The sequence below is a fragment of the Salmo trutta genome, unplaced genomic scaffold (assembly GCF_901001165.1).
Source record: "Salmo trutta unplaced genomic scaffold, fSalTru1.1, whole genome shotgun sequence".
Classification (NCBI taxonomy): Eukaryota; Metazoa; Chordata; class Actinopteri; order Salmoniformes; family Salmonidae; genus Salmo; species Salmo trutta.
The window spans coordinates 31,701-56,405 of record NW_021823103.1 but is presented as its reverse complement, the minus strand read 5'-3'; the positions used below and the strand labels follow the sequence as shown (position 1 = coordinate 56,405).

General features: G+C 41.1%; 7 non-coding genes across 7 annotated transcripts; all 7 read right to left on the bottom strand.

The window, feature by feature from the left end:
- Positions 1–1,174: 1,174 nt before the first annotated feature.
- Positions 1,175–1,256, bottom strand: trnal-uag (transfer RNA leucine (anticodon UAG)). Its single transcript has one exon. It is a non-coding gene; the product is annotated as a tRNA-Leu (tRNA).
- Positions 1,257–2,893: 1,637 nt separating this feature from the next.
- On the bottom strand, positions 2,894–2,975 carry trnal-uag (transfer RNA leucine (anticodon UAG)). The gene has a single exon. It is a non-coding gene; the product is annotated as a tRNA-Leu (tRNA).
- Positions 2,976–7,843: 4,868 nt separating this feature from the next.
- On the bottom strand, positions 7,844–7,925 carry trnal-uag (transfer RNA leucine (anticodon UAG)). The gene has a single exon. It is a non-coding gene; the product is annotated as a tRNA-Leu (tRNA).
- A 1,663-nt stretch (positions 7,926–9,588) lies between these two features.
- Positions 9,589–9,670, bottom strand: trnal-uag (transfer RNA leucine (anticodon UAG)). The gene has a single exon. It is a non-coding gene; the product is annotated as a tRNA-Leu (tRNA).
- A 1,663-nt stretch (positions 9,671–11,333) lies between these two features.
- Positions 11,334–11,415, bottom strand: trnal-uag (transfer RNA leucine (anticodon UAG)). The gene has a single exon. It is a non-coding gene; the product is annotated as a tRNA-Leu (tRNA).
- A 1,663-nt stretch (positions 11,416–13,078) lies between these two features.
- trnal-uag (transfer RNA leucine (anticodon UAG)) lies at positions 13,079–13,160 on the bottom strand. Its single transcript has one exon. It is a non-coding gene; the product is annotated as a tRNA-Leu (tRNA).
- A 3,115-nt stretch (positions 13,161–16,275) lies between these two features.
- Positions 16,276–16,357, bottom strand: trnal-uag (transfer RNA leucine (anticodon UAG)). The gene has a single exon. It is a non-coding gene; the product is annotated as a tRNA-Leu (tRNA).
- Positions 16,358–24,705: the final 8,348 nt, after the last annotated feature.

The following is a 24,705-nucleotide window of genomic DNA, read 5'->3' as shown; positions in this document are numbered from 1 at the left end:
GCTTCAACTAGATGTCAACAGAAAGAGTTTCAGGCTGGTTTTTGGAAAAATTTGCTAGAAGTTGTTGTTTTTCTAAGTGGCTCCCATTTTGGCTGAAGTGTTTCCATGCGCGTGGGTGAAAGCGCGTTCTTTGTTATTTCTCTCCGGTAATGAACATACTTTTCTCCGTCTTAAATTTGATCATTTCTTTGCGTATAAGTGTACCTGAGGTTTGATTATAAACGTTGTTGGACTTGTTTTGATAAGTTTATTGGTAACGTTTGGGATTCATTTTGTATGCATTTTGAAGCAGGGAAACCGGTGGATTATTGAATGAAGCGCGCCAGCTAAACTGAGTTTTTATGGCTATAAAGAAGGACTTTATCGAACAAAAGGACCCTTTGTGATGTAACTGGGACCTTTTGGAGTGCCAACAGAAGAAGATCGTCAAAGGTAAGGCATTTATTATATCGCTATTTCTGACTTTCGTGTCGCACCTGCCTGGTTGAATTATTTTTTCATGTTTTTGTATGCGGGGCGCTGTCCTCAATTAATCGCATGGTGTGCTTTCGCCGTAAAGCCTTTTTGAAATCTGACACAGCGGCTGGATTAACAAGAAGTTAAGCTTTATTTTGATGTATAATACTTGTATTTTCATGAATGTTAAATATTTATCTTTCTGTCATTTGAAATTCGCGCTCTGCAATTTCACCGGATGTTGGCCAGGTGAGACGCTACAGTCCCACATGCCCATAAGAAGTTTTAACAAGCTCAGAGAGGCAGATCTCAGCCAACTGGTATGCGTGGCCACCGCTACAGCAGAGGACGAGTTAGTTAAGGCAATGTACTGCTAATTCATTGTGTTCTGCACTCGTGGGTTTGACGTCACACAACATTTTTCTCCTTCTTCCTTTTGTATTCTTCATTTATATCACGTTGCTTTGTCTTCCTGTGTCAACACACCATTTGTTTTTGCTGCTTTGTCTGAAGATCACATTTGTAGTGCCCTTTAACAAGCTCAGAAAGGTGTATCTCGGCCAACTGGTAGGAGGGCCACCGCTATAGCACAGGACGAGGTAATTAAGGCAATTTAGTGCTAAAGATGCCAGCGGTGTTATTTCCCTTGTTTGAATATCGAAATGCTACCAAAGTTTTCATTGACCACACTGAAGATGTGCACAAAAAACAAGAATGATGGTAGCAGTGGGATACAAACCCACGCCTCCAGAGAGACTGGAGCCTAAATCCAGCGCCTTAGACCACTCGGCCACGCTACCCTTCAATGTCAAAGACCCCCACACTTTGCCATCTGTTACCTAAGCCTGCTAAGCTCCAATTCATTTCGGTCTCTTCTTTTTCATTTTTCCTTTTGAGTCCTTCGTTTATATCACATTGCTTTTACTTCCTGTCTCAACACATTATTTGTTTTGCTGCTATGTCTGAAGAGCACATTTATAGAGCCCTTTAACACCTCTTGGGTAGGGGGCAGTATTTTTACGTCCGGATGAAAAGCGTGCCCAAAGTAAACTGCCTGTTACTCAGGCCCAGAAGCTAGGATATGCATATAATTGGTAGATTTGGATAGGAAACACTCTAAAGTTTCTAAAACTGATAACATGATGTCTGTGTGTATAACACAACTGATATGGCAGGCAAAACCCCAAGGACAAACCATCCCAAAAAATAATAATTTTCAGCCTTCCACTGTTTCCAATGGCTTTCATGTTTATTATGAGGCGAAGTCCTCCCAGATTGCAGTTCCTAGGGCTTCAACTAGATGTCAACAGAAAGATTTTCAGGCTGGTTTTTGGAAAAATGAGCTAGAAGTTGTCGTTTTTCTAAGTGGCTCCCATTTTGGCTGAAGTGTTTCCATGCGCGTGGGTGAAAGCGCGTTCTTTGTTATTTCTCTCCGGTAATGAACATATTTTTCTCCGTCTTAAATTTGATCATTTCTTTGCGTATAAGGGTACCTGAAGTTTGATAATAAACGTTGTTGGACTTGTTTGGATAAGTTTATTGGTAACGTTTGGGATTCATTTTGTATGCATTTTGAAGCAGGGAAACCGGTGGATTATTGAATGAAGCGCGCCAGCTAAACTGAGTTTTTATGGCTATAAAGAAGGACTTTATCGAACAAAAGGACCCTTTGTGATGTAACTGGGACCTTTTGGAGTGCCAACAGAAGAAGATCTTCAAAGGTAAGGCATTTATTATATCGCTATTTCTGACTTTCGTGTCGCACCTGCCTGGTTGAATTCTTTTTTCATGTTTTTGTATGCGGGGCGCTTTCGCCGTAAAGCCTTTTTGAAATCTGACACAGCGGCTGGATTAACAAGAAGTTAAGCTTTATTTTGATGTATAATACTTGTATTTTCATGAATGTTAAATATTTATATTTCTGTCATTTGAAATTCGCGCTCTGCAATTTCACCGGATGTTGGCCAGGTGGGACGCTACAGTCCCACATGCCCATAAGAAGTTTTAACAAGCTCAGAGAGGCAGATCTCAGCCAATTGGTATGCGTGGCCACCGCTACAGCAGAGGACGAGTTAGTTAAGGCAATGTACTGCTAATTCATTGTGTTCTGCACTCGTGGGTTTGACGTCACACAACATTTTTCTCCTTCTTCCTTTTGTATTCTTCATTTATATCACGTTGCTTTGTCTTCCTGTGTCAACACACCATTTGTTTTTGCTGCTTTGTCTGAAGATCACATTTGTAGTGCCCTTTAACAAGCTCAGAAAGGTGTATCTCGGCCAACTGGTAGGAGGGCCACCGCTATAGCACAGGACGAGGTAGTTAAGGCAATTTAGTGCTAAAGATGCCAGCGGTGTTATTTCCCTTGTTTGAATATCGAAATGCTACCAAAGTTTTCATTGACCACACTGAAGATGTGCACAAAAAACAAGAATGATGGTAGCAGTGGGATACAAACCCACGCCTCCAGAGAGACTGGAGCCTAAATCCAGCGCCTTAGACCACTCGGCCACGCTACCCTTCAATGTCAAAGACCCCCACACTTTGCCATCTGTTACCTAAGCCTGCTAAGCTCCAATTCATTTCGGTCTCTTCTTTTTCATTTTTCCTTTTGAGTCCTTCGTTTATATCACATTGCTTTTACTTCCTGTCTCAACACATTATTTGTTTTGCTGCTATGTCTGAAGAGCACATTTATAGAGCCCTTTAACCTCTCTTGGGTAGGGGGCAGTATTTTCACATCCGGATGAAAAGCGTGCCCAAAGTAAACTGCCTGTTACTCAGGCCCGGAAGCTAGGATATGCATATAATTGGTAGATTTGGATAGGAAACACTCTAAAGTTTCTAAAACTGATAACATGATGGCTGTGTGTATAACACAACTGTTAAGACAGGCAAAACCCCAAGGACAAACCATTACAAAAAATAATAATTTTCAGCCTTCCACTGTTTCCAATGGCTTTCATGTTTATTATGAGGCGAAGTCCTCCCAGATTGCAGTTCCTAGGGCTTCAACTAGATGTCAACAGAAAGAGTTTCAGGCTGGTTTTTGGAAAAATGAGCTAGAAGTTGTCGTTTTTCTAAGTGGCTCCCATTTTGGCTGAAGTGTTTCCATGCGCGTGGGTGAAAGCGCGTTCTTTGTTGTTTCTCTCCGGTAATGAACATACTTTTCTCCGTCTTAAATTTGATAATTTCTTTGCGTATAAGGGTACCTGAGGTTTGATTATAAACGTTGTTGGACTTGTTTGGATAAGTTTATTGGTAACGTTTGGGATTCATTTTGTATGCATTTTGAAGCAGGGAAACCGGTGGATTATTGAATGAAGCGCGCCAGCTAAACTGAGTTTTTATGGCTATAAAGAAGGACTTTATCGAACAAAAGGACCCTTTGTGATGTAACTGGGACCTTTTGGAGTGCCAACAGAAGAAGATCTTCAAAGGTAAGGCATTTATTATATCGCTATTTCTGACTTTCGTGTCGCACCTGCCTGGTTGAATTCTTTTTTCATGTTTTTGTATGCGGGGCGCTGTCCTCAATTAATCGCATGGTGTGCTTTCGCCGTAAAGCCTTTTTGAAATCTAACACAGCGGCTGGATAAACAAGAAGTTAAGCTTTATTTTGATGTATAATACTTGTATTTTCATGAATGTTAAATATTTATATTTCTGTCATTTGAAATTCGCGCTCTGCAATTTCACCGGATGTTGGCCAGGTGGGACGCTACAGTCCCACATGCCCATAAGAAGTTTTAACAAGCTCAGAGAGGCAGATCTCAGCCAATTGGTATGCGTGGCCACCGCTACAGCAGAGGACGAGTTAGTTACTCTTGCGCATAGCATCCCGTTAGCGGGATCATTTTCCAGCGAAAACTCCTAGCGACATTAGCATAACGAAATTCAATATATATTTTTTTTCAAATATAGGGCTGTCTCATATCGTTTTATAGATACACCTCTCTTGAATCGACCCTCGTTGTCCGATTTCAAAAAGGTTTTACAGGAAAAGCACAATATTAGATTATGTTAGAGGAGTACTTTGTAAAAATTGCATCATATGAATTTTCCAACCAAGCACATGCATCACATATAACCAAAAAACAGCTAAATGCAGCACTAACCTTTTACAAACTTCATCAGATGACACACCTAGGACATCATGTTACACACAGCATGCAATCTTTTGTTCAATAAAGGTCATATTTCTATATAAAAACAGCATTTTACATCGGCACCTGACGTTGACTAACTATTTTCCCATAAAATGCGTCCCGGGAAACAGTGCTACAATTTTATAAATTACTATTCGAAAACGATTTTTTTTTTTTATATTGTCAATCTAAGATTTATAGATGAATATCTCTTGAAAACACCTGTCATAACAGATTTTAAATTAACTTTACAGGGTAATCACACTTTGAGATCAAAGGGGATGCGATACCCAGAAAATGAGCTCGAAAGCCTAGCTCGGCGCCATCTTTGAACAATTGCAAATCACATCTGATATTGTATAATATCGCCAATAATCCCTCACCTTTAGTTGTCTTCATCAGAAAGCACTTCCCGATATCCCAGGTCCATGACAAATGTATTTTCGGTCGAAAAAGTCCATGCTTTATGTTCCATTAGCTTCCTGTTGTTAGCGCGTCCTAAGGCTGTAATCAAATGTTGATCCGTGCGCGGCACCTGGCTAACGCAAAATGACTGTTTGCTATTAGTTAGGTTCGTTCAAACATGTCAAACGTTGTATAAAATAATCGTCAGGGCCTGTTTCAACAAGAGAGCCAATCAGATTCGAGTGGGACGATTTCATTGTGTTTCAAAAGGTTTCCAAAGGTGGGGGCAGACACGGCCGCCGACGTCACAATGCTGATGGCCCTACTACAGTGACCAATTGCCAAATCGTCTCTTTCACTGAGTTTCGACCGCAGAACCCTCAAAACACTTTGTAAAGACTGGGGACATCTAGTGGAAGCACTGGAAAGTGCTCAATTATCATTTTTTCACGTTGTGAATTATAGGTAAGGCTGTGAAGTCGAGTCGACAATTCAGATTCCCACTTCCTGGTTCAATCGGTCTCGGGGTTTTGACTGCCATACGAGTTCTGTTATACTCACAGACACCATTCAAACAGTTTTAGAAAATTTAGGGTGTTTTCTATCCATATAAAATAAGTATATGCATGTCCTAGCTTCTGACTTTGATTAGTAGACCGTTGAAAATGGGAACGATTTGTTTTCAAAATGCGCTGTGGCGCCCCCTATCCTAGGGTAACGTCAAGAGGTTAAGGCAATGTACTGCTAATTCATTGTGTTCTGCACTCGTGGGTTTGACGTCACACAACATTTTTCTCCTTCTTCCTTTTGTATTCTTCATTTATATCACGTTGCTTTGTCTTCCTGTGTCAACACACCATTTGTTTTTGCTGCTTTGTCTGAAGATCACATTTGTAGTGCCCTTTAACAAGCTCAGAAAGGTGTATCTCGGCCAACTGGTAGGAGGGCCACCGCTATAGCACAGGACGAGGTAATTAAGGCAATTTAGTGCTAAAGATGCCAGCGGTGTTATTTCCCTTGTTTGAATATCGAAATGCTACCAAAGTTTTCATTGACCACACTGAAGATGTGCACAAAAAACAAGAATGATGGTAGCAGTGGGATACAAACCCACACCTCCAGAGAGACTGGAGCCTAAATTCAGCGCCTTAGACCACTCGGCCACGCTACCCTTCAATGTCAAAGACCCCCACACTTTGCCATCTGTTACCTAAGCCTGCTAAGCTCCAATTCATTTCGGTCTCTTCTTTTTCATTTTTCCTTTTGAGTCCTTCGTTTATATCACATTGCTTTTACTTCCTGTCTCAACACATTATTTGTTTTGCTGCTATGTCTGAAGAGCACATTTATAGAGCCCTTTAACACCTCTTGGGTAGGGGGCAGTATTTTTACGTCCGGATGAAAAGCGTGCCCAAAGTAAACTGCCTGTTACTCAGGCCCAGAAGCTAGGATATGCATATAATTGGTAGATTTGGATAGGAAACACTCTAAAGTTTCTAAAACTGATAACATGATGTCTGTGTGTATAACACAACTGATATGGCAGGCAAAACCCCAAGGACAAACCATCCAAAAAAATAATAATTTTCAGCCTTCCACTGTTTCCAAAGGCTTTCATGTTTATTATGAGGCGAAGTCCTCCCAGATTGCAGTTCCTAGGGCTTCAACTAGATGTCAACAGAAAGAGTTTCAGGCTGGTTTTTGGAAAAATGAGCTAGAAGTTGTCGTTTTTCTAAGTGGCTCCCATTTTGGCTGAAGTGTTTCCATGCGCGTGGGTGAAAGCGCGTTCTTTGTTATTTCTCTCCGGTAATGAACATATTTTTCTCCGTCTTAAATTTGATCATTTCTTTGCGTATAAGGGTACCTGAGGTTTGATAATAAACTTTGTTGGACTTGTTTGGATAAGTTTATTGGTAACGTTTGGGATTCATTTTGTATGCATTTTGAAGCAGGGAAACCGGTGGATTATTGAATGAAGCGCGCCAGCTAAACTGAGTTTTTATGGCTATAAAGAAGGACTTTATCGAACAAAAGGACCCTTTGTGATGTAACTGGGACCTTTTGGAGTGCCAACAGAAGAAGATCTTCAAAGGTAAGGCATTTATTATATCGCTATTTCTGACTTTCGTGTCGCACCTGCCTGGTTGAATTCTTTTTTCATGTTTTTGTATGCGGGGCGCTGTCCTCAATTAATCGCATGGTGTGCTTTCGCCGTAAAGCCTTTTTGAAATCTGACACAGCGGCTGGATTAACAAGAAGTTAAGCTTTATTTTGATGTATAATACTTGTATTTTCATGAATGTTAAATATTTATATTTCTGTCATTTGAAATTCGCGCTCTGCAATTTCACCGGATGTTGGCCAGGTGGGACGCTACAGTCCCACATGCCCATAAGAAGTTTTAACAAGCTCAGAGAGGCAGATCTCAGCCAATTGGTATGCGTGGCCACCGCTACAGCAGAGGACGAGTTAGTTAAGGCAATGTACTGCTAATTCATTGTGTTCTGCACTCGTGGGTTTGACGTCACACAACATTTTTCTCCTTTTTCCTTTTGTATTCTTCATTTATATCACGTTGCTTTGTCTTCCTGTGTCAACACACCATTTGTTTTTGCTGCTTTGTCTGAAGATCACATTTGTAGTGCCCTTTAACAAGCTCAGAAAGGTGTATCTCGGCCAACTGGTAGGAGGGCCACCGCTATAGCACAGGACGAGGTAGTTAAGGCAATTTAGTGCTAAAGATGCCAGCGGTGTTATTTCCCTTGTTTGAATATCGAAATGCTACCAAAGTTTTCATTGACCACACTGAAGATGTGCACAAAAAACAAGAATGATGGTAGCAGTGGGATACAAACCCACGCCTCCAGAGAGACTGGAGTCTAAATCCAGCGCCTTAGACCACTCGGCCACGCTACCCTTCAATGTCAAAGACCCCCACACTTTGCCATCTGTTACCTAAGCCTGCTAAGCTCCAATTCATTTCGGTCTCTTCTTTTTCATTTTTCCTTTTGAGTCCTTCGTTTATATCACATTGCTTTTACTTCCTGTCTCAACACATTATTTGTTTTGCTGCTATGTCTGAAGAGCACATTTATAGAGCCCTTTAACACCTCTTGGGTAGGGGGCAGTATTTTCACGTCCGGATGAAAAGCGTGCCCAAAGTAAACTGCCTGTAACTCAGGCCCAGAAGCTAGGATATGCATATAATTGGTAGATTTGGATAGGAAACACTCTAAAGTTTCTAAAACTGATAACATGATGTCTGTGTGTATAACACAACTGATATGGCAGGCAAAACCCCAAGGACAAACCATCCCAAAAAATAATAATTTTCAGCCTTCCACTGTTTCCAATGGCTTTCATGTTTATTATGAGGCGAAGTCCTCCCAGATTGCAGTTCCTAGGGCTTCAACTAGATGTCAACAGAAAGAGTTTCAGGCTGGTTTTTGGAAAAATGAGCTAGAAGTTGTCGTTTTTCTAAGTGGCTCCCATTTTGGCTGAAGTGTTTCCATGCGCGTGGGTGAAAGCGCGTTCTTTGTTATTTCTCTCCGGTAATGAACATATTTTTCTCCGTCTTAAATTTGATCATTTCTTTGCGTATAAGGGTACCTGAGGTTTGATAATAAACTTTGTTGGACTTGTTTGGATAAGTTTATTGGTAACGTTTGGGATTCATTTTGTATGCATTTTGAAGCAGGGAAACCGGTGGATTATTGAATGAAGCGCGCCAGCTAAACTGAGTTTTTATGGCTATAAAGAAGGACTTTATCGAACAAAAGGACCCTTTGTGATGTAACTGGGACCTTTTGGAGTGCCAACAGAAGAAGATCTTCAAAGGTAAGGCATTTATTATATCGCTATTTCTGACTTTCGTGTCGCACCTGCCTGGTTGAATTCTTTTTTCATGTTTTTGTATGCGGGGCGCTGTCCTCAATTAATCGCATGGTGTGCTTTCGCCGTAAAGCCTTTTTGAAATCTGACACAGCGGCTGGATTAACAAGAAGTTAAGCTTTATTTTGATGTATAATACTTGTATTTTCATGAATGTTAAATATTTATATTTCTGTCATTTGAAATTCGCGCTCTGCAATTTCACCGGATGTTGGCCAGGTGGGACGCTACAGTCCCACATGCCCATAAGAAGTTTTAACAAGCTCAGAGAGGCAGATCTCAGCCAACTGGTATGCGTGGCCACCGCTACAGCAGAGGACGAGTTAGTTAAGGCAATGTACTGCTAATTCATTGTGTTCTGCACTCGTGGGTTTGACGTCACACAACATTTTTCTCCTTCTTCCTTTTGTATTCTTCATTTATATCACGTTGCTTTGTCTTCCTGTGTCAACACACCATTTGTTTTTGCTGCTTTGTCTGAAGATCACATTTGTAGTGCCCTTTAACAAGCTCAGAAAGGTGTATCTCGGCCAACTGTTAGGAGGGCCACCGCTATAGCACAGGACGAGGTAGTTAAGGCAATTTAGTGCTAAAAATGCCAGCGGTGTTATTTCCCTTGTTTGCATATCGAAATGCTACCAAAGTTTTCATTGACCACACTGAAGATGTGCACAAAAAACAAGAATGATGGCAGCAGTGGGATTCAAACCCACGCCTCCAGAGAGACTGGAGCCTAAATCCAGCGCCTTAGACCACTCGGCCACGCTACCCTTCAATGTCAATGACCCCCACACTTTGCCATCTGTTACTTAAGCCTGCTAAGCTCCCATTCATTTTGGTCTCTTCTTTTTCATTTTTCCTTTTGAGTCCTTCGTTTATATCACATTGCTTTTTCTTCCTGTCTCAACACATTATTTGTTTTGCTGCTATGTCTGAAGAGCACATTTATAGAGCCCTTTAACCTCTCTTGGGTAGGGGGCAGTATTTTCACGTCCGGATGAAAAGCGTGCCCAAAGTAAACTGCCTGTTACTCAGGCCCAGAAGCTAGGATATGCATATAATTGGTAGATTTGGATAGGAAACACTCTAAAGTTTCTAAAACTGATAACATGATGTCTGTGTGTATAACACAACTGATATGGCAGGCAAAACCCCAAGGACAAACCATCCCAAAAAATAAGAATTTTCAGCCTTCCACTGTTTCCAATGGCTTTCATGTTTATTATGAGGCGAAGTCCTCCCAGATTGCAGTTCCTAGGGCTTCAACTAGATGTCAACAGAAAAATTTTCAGGCTGGTTTTTGGAAAAATGAGCTAGAAGTTGTCGTTTTTCTAAGTGGCTCCCATTTTGGCTGAAGTGTTTCCATGCGCGTGGGTGAAAGCGCGTTCTTTGTTATTTCTCTCCGGTAATGAACATATTTTTCTCCGTCTTAAATTTGATCATTTCTTTGCGTATAAGGGTACCTGAAGTTTGATAATAAACGTTGTTGGACTTGTTTGGATAAGTTTATTGGTAACGTTTGGGATTCATTTTGTATGCATTTTGAAGCAGGGAAACCGGTGGATTATTGAATGAAGCGCGCCAGCTAAACTGAGTTTTTATGGCTATAAAGAAGGACTTTATCGAACAAAAGGACCCTTTGTGATGTAACTGGGACCTTTTGGAGTGCCAACAGAAGAAGATCTTCAAAGGTAAGGCATTTATTATATCGCTATTTCTGACTTTCGTGTCGCACCTGCCTGGTTGAATTCTTTTTTCATGTTTTTGTATGCGGGGCGCTGTCCTCAATTAATCGCATGGTGTGCTTTCGCCGTAAAGCCTTTTTGAAATCTGACACAGCGGCTGGATTAACAAGAAGTTAAGCTTTATTTTGATGTATAATACTTGTATTTTCATGAATGTTAAATATTTATATTTCTGTCATTTGAAATTCGCGCTCTGCAATTTCACCGGATGTTGGCCAGGTGGGACGCTACAGTCCCACATGCCCATAAGAAGTTTTAACAAGCTCAGAGAGGCAGATCTCAGCCAACTGGTATGCGTGGCCACCGCTACAGCAGAGGACGAGTTAGTTAAGGCAATGTACTGCTAATTCATTGTGTTCTGCACTCGTGGGTTTGACGTCACACAACATTTTTCTCCTTCTTCCTTTTGTATTCTTCATTTATATCACGTTGCTTTGTCTTCCTGTGTCAACACACCATTTGTTTTTGCTGCTTTGTCTGAAGATCACATTTGTAGTGCCCTTTAACAAGCTCAGAAAGGTGTATCTCGGCCAACTGGTAGGAGGGCCACCGCTATAGCACAGGACGAGGTAGTTAAGGCAATTTAGTGCTAAAGATGCCAGCGGTGTTATTTCCCTTGTTTGAATATCGAAATGCTACCAAAGTTTTCATTGACCACACTGAAGATGTGCACAAAAAACAAGAATGATGGCAGCAGTGGGATTCAAACCCACGCCTCCAGAGAGACTGGAGCCTAAATCCAGCGCCTTAGACCACTCAGCCACGCTACCCTTCAAAGGCAATGACCCCCACACTTTGCCATCTGTTACTTAAGCTTGCTAAGCTAACATTCATTTTGGTCTCTTCTTTTTCATTTTTCCTTTTGAGTCCTTCGTTTATATCACATTGCTTTTTCTTCCTGTCTCAACACATTTTTTGTTTTGCTGTTATGTCTGAAGAGCACATTTATAGAGCCCTTTAATCTCTCTTGGGTAGGGGAAAGTATTTTCACGTCCGGATGAAAAGCGTGCCCAAAGTAAACTGCCTGTTACTCAGGCCCAGAAGCTAGGATATGCATATAATTGGTAGATTTGGATAGGAAACACTCTAAAGTTTCTAAAACTGATAACATGATGTCTGTGTGTATAACACAACTGATATGGCAGGCAAAACCCCAAGGACAAACCATCCCAAAAAATAAGAATTTTCAGCCTTCCACTGTTTCCAATGGCTTTCATGTTTATTATGAGGCGAAGTCCTCCCAGATTGCAGTTCCTAGGGCTTCAACTAGATGTCAACAGAAAGATTTTCAGGCTGGTTTTTGGAAAAATGAGCTAGAAGTTGTCGTTTTTCTAAGTGGCTCCCATTTTGGCTGAAGTGTTTCCATGCGCGTGGGTGAAAGCGCGTTCTTTGTTATTTCTCTCCGGTAATGAACATATTTTTCTCCGTCTTAAATTTGATAATTTCTTTGCGTATAAGGGTACCTGAAGTTTGATAATAAACGTTGTTGGACTTGTTTGGATAAGTTTATTGGTAACGTTTGGGATTCATTTTGTATGCATTTTGAAGCAGGGAAACCGGTGGATTATTGAATGAAGCGCGCCAGCTAAACTGAGTTTTTATGGCTATAAAGAAGGACTTTATCGAACAAAAGGACCCTTTGTGATGTAACTGGGACCTTTTGGAGTGCCAACAAAAGAAGATCTTCAAAGGCAAGGCATTTATTATATCGCTATTTCTGACTTTCGTGTCGCACCTGCCTGGTTGAATTATTTTTTCATGTTTTTGTATGCGGGGCGCTGTCCTCAATTAATCGCATGGTGTGCTTTCGCCGTAAAGCCTTTTTGAAATCTGACACAGCGGCTGGATTAACAAGAAGTTAAGCTTTATTTTGATGTATAATACTTGTATTTTCATGAATGTTAAATACTTATATTTCTGTCATTTGAAATTCGCGCTCTGCAATTTCACCGGATGTTGGCCAGGTGGGACGCTACAGTCCCACATGCCCATAAGAAGTTTTAACAAGCTCAGAGAGGCAGATCTCAGCCAACTGGTATGCGTGGCCACCGCTACAGCAGAGGACGAGTTAGTTAAGGCAATGTACTGCTAATTCATTGTGTTCTGCACTCGTGGGTTTGACGTCACACAACATTTTTCTCCTTCTTCCTTTTGTATTCTTCATTTATATCACGTTGCTTTGTCTTCCTGTGTCAACACACCATTTGTTTTTGCTGCTTTGTCTGAAGATCACATTTGTAGTGCCCTTTAACAAGCTCAGAAAGGTGTATCTCGGCCAACTGGTAGGAGGGCCACCGCTATAGCACAGGACGAGGTAGTTAAGGCAATTTAGTGCTAAAGATGCCAGCGGTGTTATTTCCCTTGTTTGAATATCGAAATGCTACCAAAGTTTTCATTGACCACACTGAAGATGTGCACAAAAAACAAGAATGATGGCAGCAGTGGGATTCAAACCCACGCCTCCAGAGAGACTGGAGCCTAAATCCAGCGCCTTAGACCACTCAGCCACGCTACCCTTCAATGTCAACGACCCCCACACTTTGCCATCTGTTACTTAAGCCTGCTAAGCTAACATTCATTTTGGTCTCTTCTTTTTCATTTTTCCTTTTGAGTCCTTCGTTTATATCACATTGCTTTTTCTTCCTGTCTCAACACATTTTTTGTTTTGCTGTTATGTCTGAAGAGCACATTTATAGAGCCCTTTAACCTCTCTTGGGTAGGGGAAAGTATTTTCACGTCCGGATGAAAAGCGTGCCCAAAGTAAACTGCCTGTTACTCAGGCCCAGAAGCTAGGATATGCATATAATTGGTAGATTTGGATAGGAAACACTCTAAAGTTTCTAAAACTGATAACATGATGTCTGTGTGTATAACACAACTGATATGGCAGGCAAAACCCCAAGGACAAACCATCCCAAAAAATAATAATTTTCAGCCTTCCACTGTTTCCAAAGGCTTTCATGTTTATTATGAGGCGAAGTCCTCCCAGATTGCAGTTCCTAGGGCTTCAACTAGATGTCAACAGAAAGATTTTCAGGCTGGTTTTTGGAAAAATGAGCTAGAAGTTGTCGTTTTTCTAAGTGGCTCCCATTTTGGCTGAAGTGTTTCCATGCGCGTGGGTGAAAGCGCGTTCTTTGTTATTTCTCTCCGGTAATGAACATACTTTTCTCCGTCTTAAATTTGATCATTTCTTTGCGTATAAGGGTACCTGAGGTTTGATTATAAACTTTGTTGGACTTGTTTGGATAAGTTTATTGGTAACGTTTGGGATTCATTTTGTATGCATTTTGAAGCAGGGAAACCGGTGGATTATTGAATGAAGCGCGCCAGCTAAACTGAGTTTTTATGGCTATAAAGAAGGACTTTATCGAACAAAAGGACCCTTTGTGATGTAACTGGGACCTTTTGGAGTGCCAACAAAAGAAGATCTTCAAAGGCAAGGCATTTATTATATCGCTATTTCTGACTTTCGTGTCGCACCTGCCTGGTTGAATTATTTTTTCATGTTTTTGTATGCGGGGCGCTGTCCTCAATTAATCGCATGGTGTGCTTTCGCCGTAAAGCCTTTTTGAAATCTGACACAGCGGCTGGATTAACAAGAAGTTAAGCTTTATTTTGATGTATAATACTTGTATTTTCATGAATGTTAAATACTTATATTTCTGTCATTTGAAATTCGCGCTCTGCAATTTCACCGGATGTTGGCCAGGTGGGACGCTACAGTCCCACATGCCCATAAGAAGTTTTAACAAGCTCAGAGAGGCAGATCTCAGCCAACTGGTATGCGTGGCCACCGCTACAGCAGAGGACGAGTTAGTTAAGGCAATGTACTGCTAATTCATTGTGTTCTGCACTCGTGGGTTTGACGTCACACAACATTTTTCTCCTTCTTCCTTTTGTATTCTTCATTTATATCACGTTGCTTTGTCTTCCTGTGTCAACACACCATTTGTTTTTGCTGCTTTGTCTGAAGATCACATTTGTAGTGCCCTTTAACAAGCTCAGAAAGGTGTATCTCGGCCAACTGGTAGGAGGGCCACCGCTATAGCACAGGACGAGGTAGTTAACCTGTTATGGCTAGGGGGCAGTATTTTCACGGCTGGATAAAAAACGTACCCGATTTAATCTGATTATTAGTCCTGCCCAGAAACTGGAATATGCATATAATTATTAGCTTTGGAGAGAAAACACTCCAAAGTTTCTGAAACTGTTTGAATGGTGTCTGTGAGTATAACAGAACTCCTATGGCAGGCAAAAACCTGAGATGCTTCTGTTCAGGAAGTACCCTGTCTGAACATTTCTTGCCCTTCTTTATTATCTCTATCGTTTACAAAGGATCTCTGCTCTTACGTGACACTTCACACGTCTCCAATGAGGTCTCATAGCCCGGGAAAAACAGGAATGACGTAATTCAAAGCCCTGGCTGAAACAAAGGAGAGCAAAAGCTAAGTGGTCACTCAATGGACTAAGCCTTAGGCGCGTGACACGCCCCGCCCCCGGCTTTCGGTTTTTTCCTCAGTTTACAGACAGGCAGATTCCCGGTCGGAATATTATCGCTTCTCTACGAGATAAATTGCATAAATATTGGTTTTAAACAGCGGTTGACATGCTTCGAAGTACGGTAATGGAATATTTAGAAATTTTTTGTCATATTTTGCGTCATGCTCGTGGCCGAGATTTAGCGTTGGGATAGTGTCTAGAACGCACGAACAAAACGTCGCTGTTTGGATATAACGATGGATTATTTGGGACCAAACCTACATTTGTTATTGAAGTAGAAGTCCTGGCAGTGTATTCTGATGAAGAACAAGCAAGGTAAGAACATTTTTCTTATAGGAAATGTGATTTTGGTGAAGGCTAAACTTGCAGGGTGTCTAAATAGCTAGCCCTGTAACGCCGGGCTATGTACTTACATTATTGCAAAATGTGCTTCATCCGAAAAGCTATTTTAAAATCGGACATATCGAGTGCATAGAGGAGTTCTGTATCTATAATTCTTAAAATAATTGTTATGCTTTTTGTGAACGTTTATCGTGAGTAATTTAGTAAAATCACCGGAAGTGTTCGGTGGGAATGCTAGTTCTGAACGTCACATGCTAATGTAAAAAGCTGTTTTTTTATATAAATATGAACTTGATTGAACAGACATGCATGTATTGTATAACACAATGTCCTAGGAGTGTCATCTGATGAAGATCATCAAAGGTTAGTGCTGCATTTAGATATGGTTTGGATTTATGTGACATGATATGCTAGCTTGAAAAATGGCTGTGTGATTATTTCTGGCTGGGTACTCTGCTGACATAATCTAATGTTTTGCTTTCGCTGTAAAGTCTTTTTGAAATCGGACAGTTTGGTTAGATAAAGGAGAGCCTTGTCTTTAAATAGCTGTAAAATAGTCATATGTTTGAAAAGTGTAAGTTTTCGGATTTAGAGGAGTTTGAATTTCGCGCCCCGCCCATCATTGGATATTGGAGCAATCGTTCCGCTAGCGGAACGTGTAGATGTAAGAGGTTTAAGGCAATTTAGTGCTAAAGATGCCAGCGGTGTTATTTCCCTTGTTTGAATATCGAAATGCTACCAAAGTTTTCATTGACCACACTGAAGATGTGCACAAAAAACAAGAATGATGGCAGCAGTGGGATTCAAACCCACGCCTCCAGAGAGACTGGAGCCTAAATCCAGCGACTTAGACCACTCGGCCACGCTACCCTTCAATGTCAATGACCCCCACACTTTGCCATCTGTTACTTAAGCCTGCTAAGCTAACATTCATTTTGGTCTCTTCTTTTTCATTTTTCCTTTTGAGTCCTTCGTTTATATCACATTGCTTTTTCTTCCTGTCTCAACACATTATTTGTTTTGCTGCTATGTCTGAAGACCACATTTATAGAGCCCTTTAACCTCTCTTGGGTAGGGGGCAGTATTTTCACGTCCGGATGAAAAGCGTGCCCAAAGTAAACTGCCTGTTACTCAGGCCCAGAAGCTAGGATATGCATATAATTGGTAGATTTGGATAGGAAACACTCTAAAGTTTCTAAAACTGATAACATGATGTCTGTGAGTATAACACAACTGATATGGCAGGCAAAACCCCAAGGACAAACCATCCCAAAAAATAAGAATTTTCAGCCTTCCACTGTTTCCAAAGGCTTTCATGTTTATTATGAGGCGAAGTCCTCCCAGATTGCAGTTCCTAGGGCTTCAACTAGATGTCAACAGAAAGATTTTCAGGCTGGTTTTTGGAAAAATGAGCTAGAAGTTGTCGTTTTTCTAAGTGGCTCCCATTTTGGCTGAAGTGTTTCCATGCGCGTGGGTGAAAGCGTGTTCTTTGTTATTTCTCTCCGGTAATGAACATACTTTTCTCCGTATTAAATTTGATCATTTCTTTGCGTATAAGGGTACCTGAGGTTTGATTATAAACGTTGTTGGACTTGTTTGGATAAGTTTATTGGTAACGTTTGGGATTCATTTTGTATGCATTTTGAAGCAGGGAAACCGGTGGATTATTGAATGAAGCTCTCCAGCTAAACTGAGTTTTTATGGCTATAAAGAAGGACTTTATCGAACAAAAGGACCCTTTGTGATGTAACTGGGACCTTTTGGAGTGCCAACAGAAGAAGATCTTCAAAGGTAAGGGAATACCCCCCTGATTTGGACAAAATAACATGGCAACATATTGGCATAGCACGAATCATACACACGATTGCAAAAACCACCCAAAGCGGCCCATCTCCGGGCCAATCATATGGCAATTTTCCGATGGCAATTGCCAATTGTAACACCCCAAATTTCCTTTAGATGGCGAGCGCGCTCCACCTTGGATTTTCATACAGCAAATGATACCCAATTCTTACCCAAGTCTCAGATTTTGATAAAATGATTTTTTTTTTGAAAACTTAGCACCTTGTAAAAAAGTGGTTTCTGGACCGTTTTTCGAATTTTTTTAGATTGTTATGTCAATTACACATGTATAAGAGCTGTATGAACATGCTTCTGACGTGTTTTATTGATGTCGTTTTTTGGGTTGCTTTTGCTTGTGCGCAAGGCATATGTTTTGTGCATTTTGAATATGATTTCATAGGAAAAAAGTGACATTTTTTTTCATATTTTTTGCAAAATGACATATCCAATGCTTTTTTTGTCACTTGTGGAAGTATTGCATGTGCCAAATTACAGCAAATATCCAAAAGATAGCTAGAGCTCTCCGCAGTGAATTTTCATATTGCAAATGTAACACAATTCAAGTCCCAAGAGTCAAATTTGGAAAAAATGACATATTTTTTGAAAACTTTTCAACCCTAAAAAAGTGGTTTCTGGACCGTTTTTCGAATTTTTTTTGATTTTTATGTCAATTACACATGTATAAGAGCTGTATGGACATACTTTTGACATATTTCATTGACATAATTTTTTGGGTTGTTTTTGCTTGTGCATAAGGCATATGTTTTGTGCATTTGGAATATGATTTCATAGGAAGTCAAAAGTGACATATTTGCTTGTGCATAAGGCATATGATTTGTGCATTTGGAATATGATTTCATAGGAAGTCAAAAGTGACATTTTTATATTTTTTGCCAAATGCCATTAGAAATGTGCAAATGAAATGTCCAATTCTTTTTTTGTCAATTATACATGTATGAAAGTATTGAATGTGCCAAATCAGTATGTTTGTCCGTTTGCCATGTAAGATCATAGGAAGTCGGTTTCCAAACCCAAAAGTCAGTGAACCATGGTCCAAATGGCATTTATACTGCCCAAATGATATATATCCCTATGTTGAGCCATCAATCAACGCAGATGGTCTACTTGTCATGTATGATGAGGGAGAAGTGGGACTCTGTTGCTTTTAACATTTTTAACGAATTTGACATTCTCAGAATGCATAATTGACTGGCCCGATGATCTCGGGATGGCCGTGCAGTGACTGTGGTTCCTCTCCATCGCTCGTTGTGTTGATTTCATCATGTCAACTTTGGTGATATTTTTTGCTGTTGAATCATCTTGCAAATGCGCGTTACATTTGCAATATTGCGCGTTACGTTTGCAATATGATTCAATGGGCATTTAGCATCACAAATTTAGGCATGCTCAAAAATACTGCAGAAATGCATTATTGACTGGCTCGATGAACTCGGGATGGCCGGGCAGTGACTGTGGTTCCTCTCCATTGCTCGTCACCCAGCAGTCAGCGTCCATCAGTCAATTAGATGTCATTTTGACACCAAACTGATAGCATCTGACACCAAATCCACTTTTTCCAACTCGTATAGAAGCCAACTATCACATATGTCAGAGAAGGCCCATAATTCACAGTGCTTTCAATTTTAACCATAAAAAAACCTAAAACACATAGTTACGTTATAGCTGCGGGTCCAGCTCTGACATTATGTGTAGGCCTATGTGAGGCGACCCCGAATCCCAAGTTTCGGCTCGATAGGTCATTCGGTGCCCGAGCAATGGCCTTAATTGGTGCTGAAAATCCACTTTTTCAGGGCGTTACTACGGGGTCCCTGAATGAGCTATCGGACAGAGACATTGGGGTCCGTCTCTATGGGCCGAGGCGGTTTCAATGCACCTAGTCTTGCGACTCTGGGACATTTCTATATGTCGCCATGTCCGTGATATTCAAAATGAATTGAAAATATTGCAAATGTACGAGGCGGTTTCTCGGTCAGAGAACCTTCTAGAGCCCCATAAATCACCGTGCACTATCAACTTGAGCTCTAGAACAGGTTTCTAAAATTTCGGAGCTCTAGGTCTGACGGTTCTTGAATCGTTTGAACGAAAGTAACTATTGAAGGCGGTATAAGCCTCTAAGCCCCACACTATGTACCTATGGCCAAATTGTGTGTGTGTGTTTTTGTTTTTTTTGCAAAAAGAATAGACACACGTTGTCTTTGGGGTAGGCATATACAGAATCCTGAATATGAAGTCTCTACCTTAAGAATTGACTGAGTAACAGATGGTTGAGTTGCGTGATTTTCACTATCTGCAGGTGGCAATATGACAATAGCTCTTGGGTGTTTTTAACCACTTCCGGTTTTCACAGGAAGCTCTTGCTTCACACACGTTGTCTTTGGGGTAGACATAAACAGAATCCTGAATAAGAAGTCTCTACCTTAAGAATTGACTGAATAACAGATGGTTGAGTTGCGTGATTTTCACTATCTGCAGGTGGCAATATGACAATAGCTCTAGGCTATTTTTAACCACTTCCGGTTGTCACAGGAAGCTCTTGCTTCACACACGTTGTCTTTGGGGTAGACATAAACAGAATCCTGAATAAGAAGTCTCTACCTTAAGAATTGACTGAGTAACAGATGGTTGAGTTGCGTGATTTTCACTATGCGCACGTAATATGACAATAGCTCTTGGGTGATTTTAACCACTTCCGGTTGTCACAGGAAGCTCTTGCTTCACACACGTTGTTTTTGGGATAGACAGAAACAGAATCCTGAATAAGAAGTCTCTACCTTAACAATTGACTGAGTAACAGATGGTTGAGTTGCGTGATTTTCACTATCTGCAGGTGGCAATATGACAATAGCTCTAGGCTATTTTTAACCACTTCCGGTTGGCACAGGAAGCTCTTGCTTCACACACGTTGTCTTTGGGGTAGACAGAAACAGAATCCTGAATAAGAAGTCTCTACCTTAACAATTGACTGAGTAACAGATGGTTGAGTTGCGTGATTTTCACTATGTGCAGGTTGACCATATGACAATAGCTCTAGGCTGTTTTAACCACTTCCCGTTGTCACAGGAAGTTCTTACTCAACACACGTTGTCTTTGGGGTAGACATAAACAGAATCCTGAATAAGAAGTCTCTACCTTAAGAATTGACTGAGTAACAGATGGTTGAGTTGCGTGATTTTCACAATGCGCACGTAATATGACAATTGCTCTTGGGTGATTTTAACCACTTCCGGTTGTCACAGGAAGCTCTTGCTTCACACACGTTGTCTTTGGGGTAGACATAAATGGAATCCTGAATAAGAAGTCTCTACCTTAAGAATTGACTGAGAAACAGATGGTTGAGTTGCGTGATTTTCACTATGCGCACGTAATATGACAATAGCTCTTGGGTGATTTTAACCACTTCCGGTTGTCACAGGAAGCTCTTGCTTCACAAACGTTGTCTTTGGGGTAGACATAAACGGAATCCTGAATAAGAAGTCTCTACCTTAAGAATTGACTGAATAACAGATGGTTGAGTTGCGTGATTTTCACTATCTGCAGATGGCAATATGACAATAGCTCTTGGGTGTTTTTAACCACTTCCGGTTGTCACAGGAAGCTCTTGCTTCACACACGTTGTCTTTGGGGTAGACATAAACGGAATCCTGAAAAAGAAGTCTCTACCTTAAGAATTGACTGAATAACAGATGGTTGAGTTTCGTGATTTCACTATCTGCAGGTGGCAATATGACAATAGCTCTTGGGTGTTTTTAACCACTTCCGGTTGTCACAGGAAGCACTTGCTTCACACACATTGTCTTTGGGGTAGACATAAACAGAATCCTGAATAAGAAGTCTCTACCTTAAGAATTGACTGAGTAACAGATGGTTGAGTTGCGTGATTTTCACTATCTGCAGGTGGCCAAATGACAATAGCTCTTGGGTGTTTTTAACCACTTCCGGTTGTCACAGGAAGCTCTTGCTTCACACACGTTGTCTTTGGGGTAGACATAAACAGAATCCTGAATAAGAAGTCTCTACCTTAAGAATTGACTGAATGACAGATGGTTGAGTTGTGTGATTTTCACTATATGCAGGTTGTCCATATGACAATAGCTCTAGGCTGTTTTAACCACTTCCCGTTGTCACAGGAAGTTCTTACTCAACACACGTTGTCTTTGGGGTAGACATAAATGGAATCCTGAATAAGAAGTCTCTACCTTAAGAATTGACTGAGTAACAGATGGTTGAGTTGCGTGATTTTCACAATGCGCACGTAATATGACAATAGCTCTTGGGTGATTTTAACCACTTCCGGTTGTCACAGGAAGCTCTTGCTTCACACACGTTGTCTTTGGGGTAGACATAAACATAATCCTGAATAAGAAGTCTCTACCTTAAGAATTGACTGAGTAACAGATGGTTGAGTTGCGTGATTTTCACTATCTGCAGGTGGCAATATGACAATAGCTCTTGGGTGTTTTTAACCACTTCCGGTTGTCACAGGAAGCTCTTGCTTCACACACGTTGTCTTTGGGGTAGACATAAACAGAATCCTGAATAAGAAGTCTCTACCTTAAGAATTGACTGAGTAACAGATGGTTGAGTTGCGTGATTTTCACTATATGCAGGTTGACCATATGACAATAGCTCTAGGCTGTTTTAACCACTTCCCGTTGTCACAGGAAGTTCTTACTCAACACACGTTGTCTTTGGGGTAGACATAAACAGAATCCTGAATAAGAAGTCTCTACCTTAAGAATTGACTGAGTAACAGATGGTTGAGTTGCGTGATTTTCACTATGCGCACGTAATATGACAATAGCTCTTGGGTAATTTTAACCACTTCCGGTTGTCACAGGAAGCTCTTGCTTCACACACGTTGTCTTTGGGGTAGACATAAACAGAATCCTGAATAAGAAGTCTCTACCTTAAGAATTGACTGAGTAACAGATGGTTGAGTTGCGTGATTTTCACTATATGCAGGTTGACCATATGACAATAGCTCTAGGCTGTTTTAACCACTTCCCGTTGTCACAGGAAGCTCTTGCTTCACACACGTTGTCCTTGGGGTACATATAAACAGAATCCTGAATAAGAAGTCTCTACCTTAAGAATTGACTGAGTAACAGATGGTTGAGTTGCGTGATTTTCACTATGCGCACGTAATATGACAATGGCTCTTGGGTGATTTTAACCACTTCCGGTTGTCACAGGAAGCTCTTGCTTCACACACGTTGTCTTTGGGGTACATATAAACAGAATCCTGAATAAGAAGTCTCTACCTTAAGAATTGACTGAGTAACAGATGGTTGAGTTGCGTGATTTTCACTATCTGCAGGTGGCAATATGACAATAGCTCTTGTGTGTTTTTAACCACTTCCGGTTGTCACAGGAAGCTCTTGCTTCACACACGTTGTCTTTGGGGTACATATAAACAGAATCCTGAATAAGAAGTCTCTACCTTAAGAATTGACTGAGTAACAGATGGTTGAGTTGCGTGATTTTCACTATGTGCAGGTTATATGACGATAGCTCTTGGGTGTTTTTAACCACTTCCAGTTGTCACAGGAACCTTAGAATCGACACAGGTAGACCTCACAGTAGCATGATGGATTGTTGTAGAAGACAGGTTCATAAGGCATTCATAACCCACATAGACTTCAGGTTGAATTTTGGAGAATAGTCTATGTGTTCCTATGGGGAGAGAAGTCATTGCACACAGTTTGATCTAAACACCTTCTTTTCACTGTGAAGGGTTAATGCCACAGGGTCAAGGTTGGCTTGCACAGATCGGGAGGACCTCAGGAACGCTCCTGGTTCCTCTCCATCGCTCGTTGTGTTGATTTCATCATGTCACCTTTGGTGATATTTTTTGCTGTTGAATCATGTTGCAAATGCGCGTTACATTTGCAATATTCCATGTTACGTTTGCAATATGATTCAATGGGCATTTAGCATCACAAATGTGGCATGCTCAAAACCACTGCAGAAATGCATAATTGACTGTCCCGATGAACTGGGGATGGCCTTGCAGTGACTGTGGTTCCTCTCCATCGCTCGTTGTGTTGATTTCATCATGTCAACTTTGGTGATATTTTTTGCTGTTGAATCATGTTGCAAATGCGCGTTACATTTGCAATATTCCATGTTACGTTTGCAATATGATTCAATGGGCATTTAGCATCACAAATGTGGCATGCTCAAAACCACTGCAGAAATGCATAATTGACTGTCCCGATGAACTGGGGATGGCCGTGCAGTGACTGTGGTTCCTCTCCATCGCTCGTTTTGTTGATTTCATCATGTCAACTTTTGTGATATTTTTTGCTGTTGAATCATATTACAAATACACGGATGCGCATTTGCAATATGATTCAATGGGCATTTAGCATCACAACTTTGGCATGCTCAAAACCACTGCAGAAATGCATAATTGACTGTCCCGATGAACTGGGGATGGCCGTGCAGTGACTGTGGTTCCTCTCCATGGCTTGATGGTGAGTTTTTTTGTGATTTTTTGAAAAATGTCCAAAATAACTAGGTGCACCCCATACTGGATGGGCACTGATGGAAGGTGCTCCCTACCCAACCGTGGACCCCTTGCACCACCCTAAAGGCATTTAAAACCCTTCTAAAAAATTACTCCTGGTAACCCATTTCGGGTCACCATGTGCACTGATGCGCATTTGCAATATGATTCAATGGGCCTCAACATCACGAATTTGGCATGCTCAAAACCACTGCAGAAATGCAAAATTAACTGTCCCGATGAACTGGTGATGGCCGGGCAGTGACTGTGGTTCCTCTCCATGGCTTGATGGTGACATGAGAGAAGTGGGATTGTCGTTTTTTAGCGATTTTTTTGAAAAATGTCCAAAATGACTAGGGGCGCCCCATACTGGATGGGCACTGATGGAAGGTGCTCCCTACCCAACCGTGCACCCCTTGCACCACCCTAAAGGCATTTAAAACCTATTCTAAAAAATTACTCCTGGTAACCCATTTTGGGTCACCATGTGTACGGATGCGCATTTGCAATATGATTCAATGGGCCTCAACATCACGAATTTGGCATGCTCAAAAACACTAAAGATATGCAAAATTGACTGTCCCGATGAACTGGGGATGGCCGGGCAGTGACTGTGGTTCCTCTCCATGGCTTGATGGTGACATGAGAGAAGTGGGATTGTCGTTTTTTAGCGATTTTTTTGAAAAATGTCCAAAATGACTAGAGGCGCCCCATACTGGATGGGCACTGATGGAAGGTGCTCCCTACCCAACCGTGCACCCCTTGCACCCTCTAAAGGCATTTAAAACCGTTCTAAAAAATTACTCCTGGTAACCCATTTCGGGTCACCATGTGCACTGATGCGCAT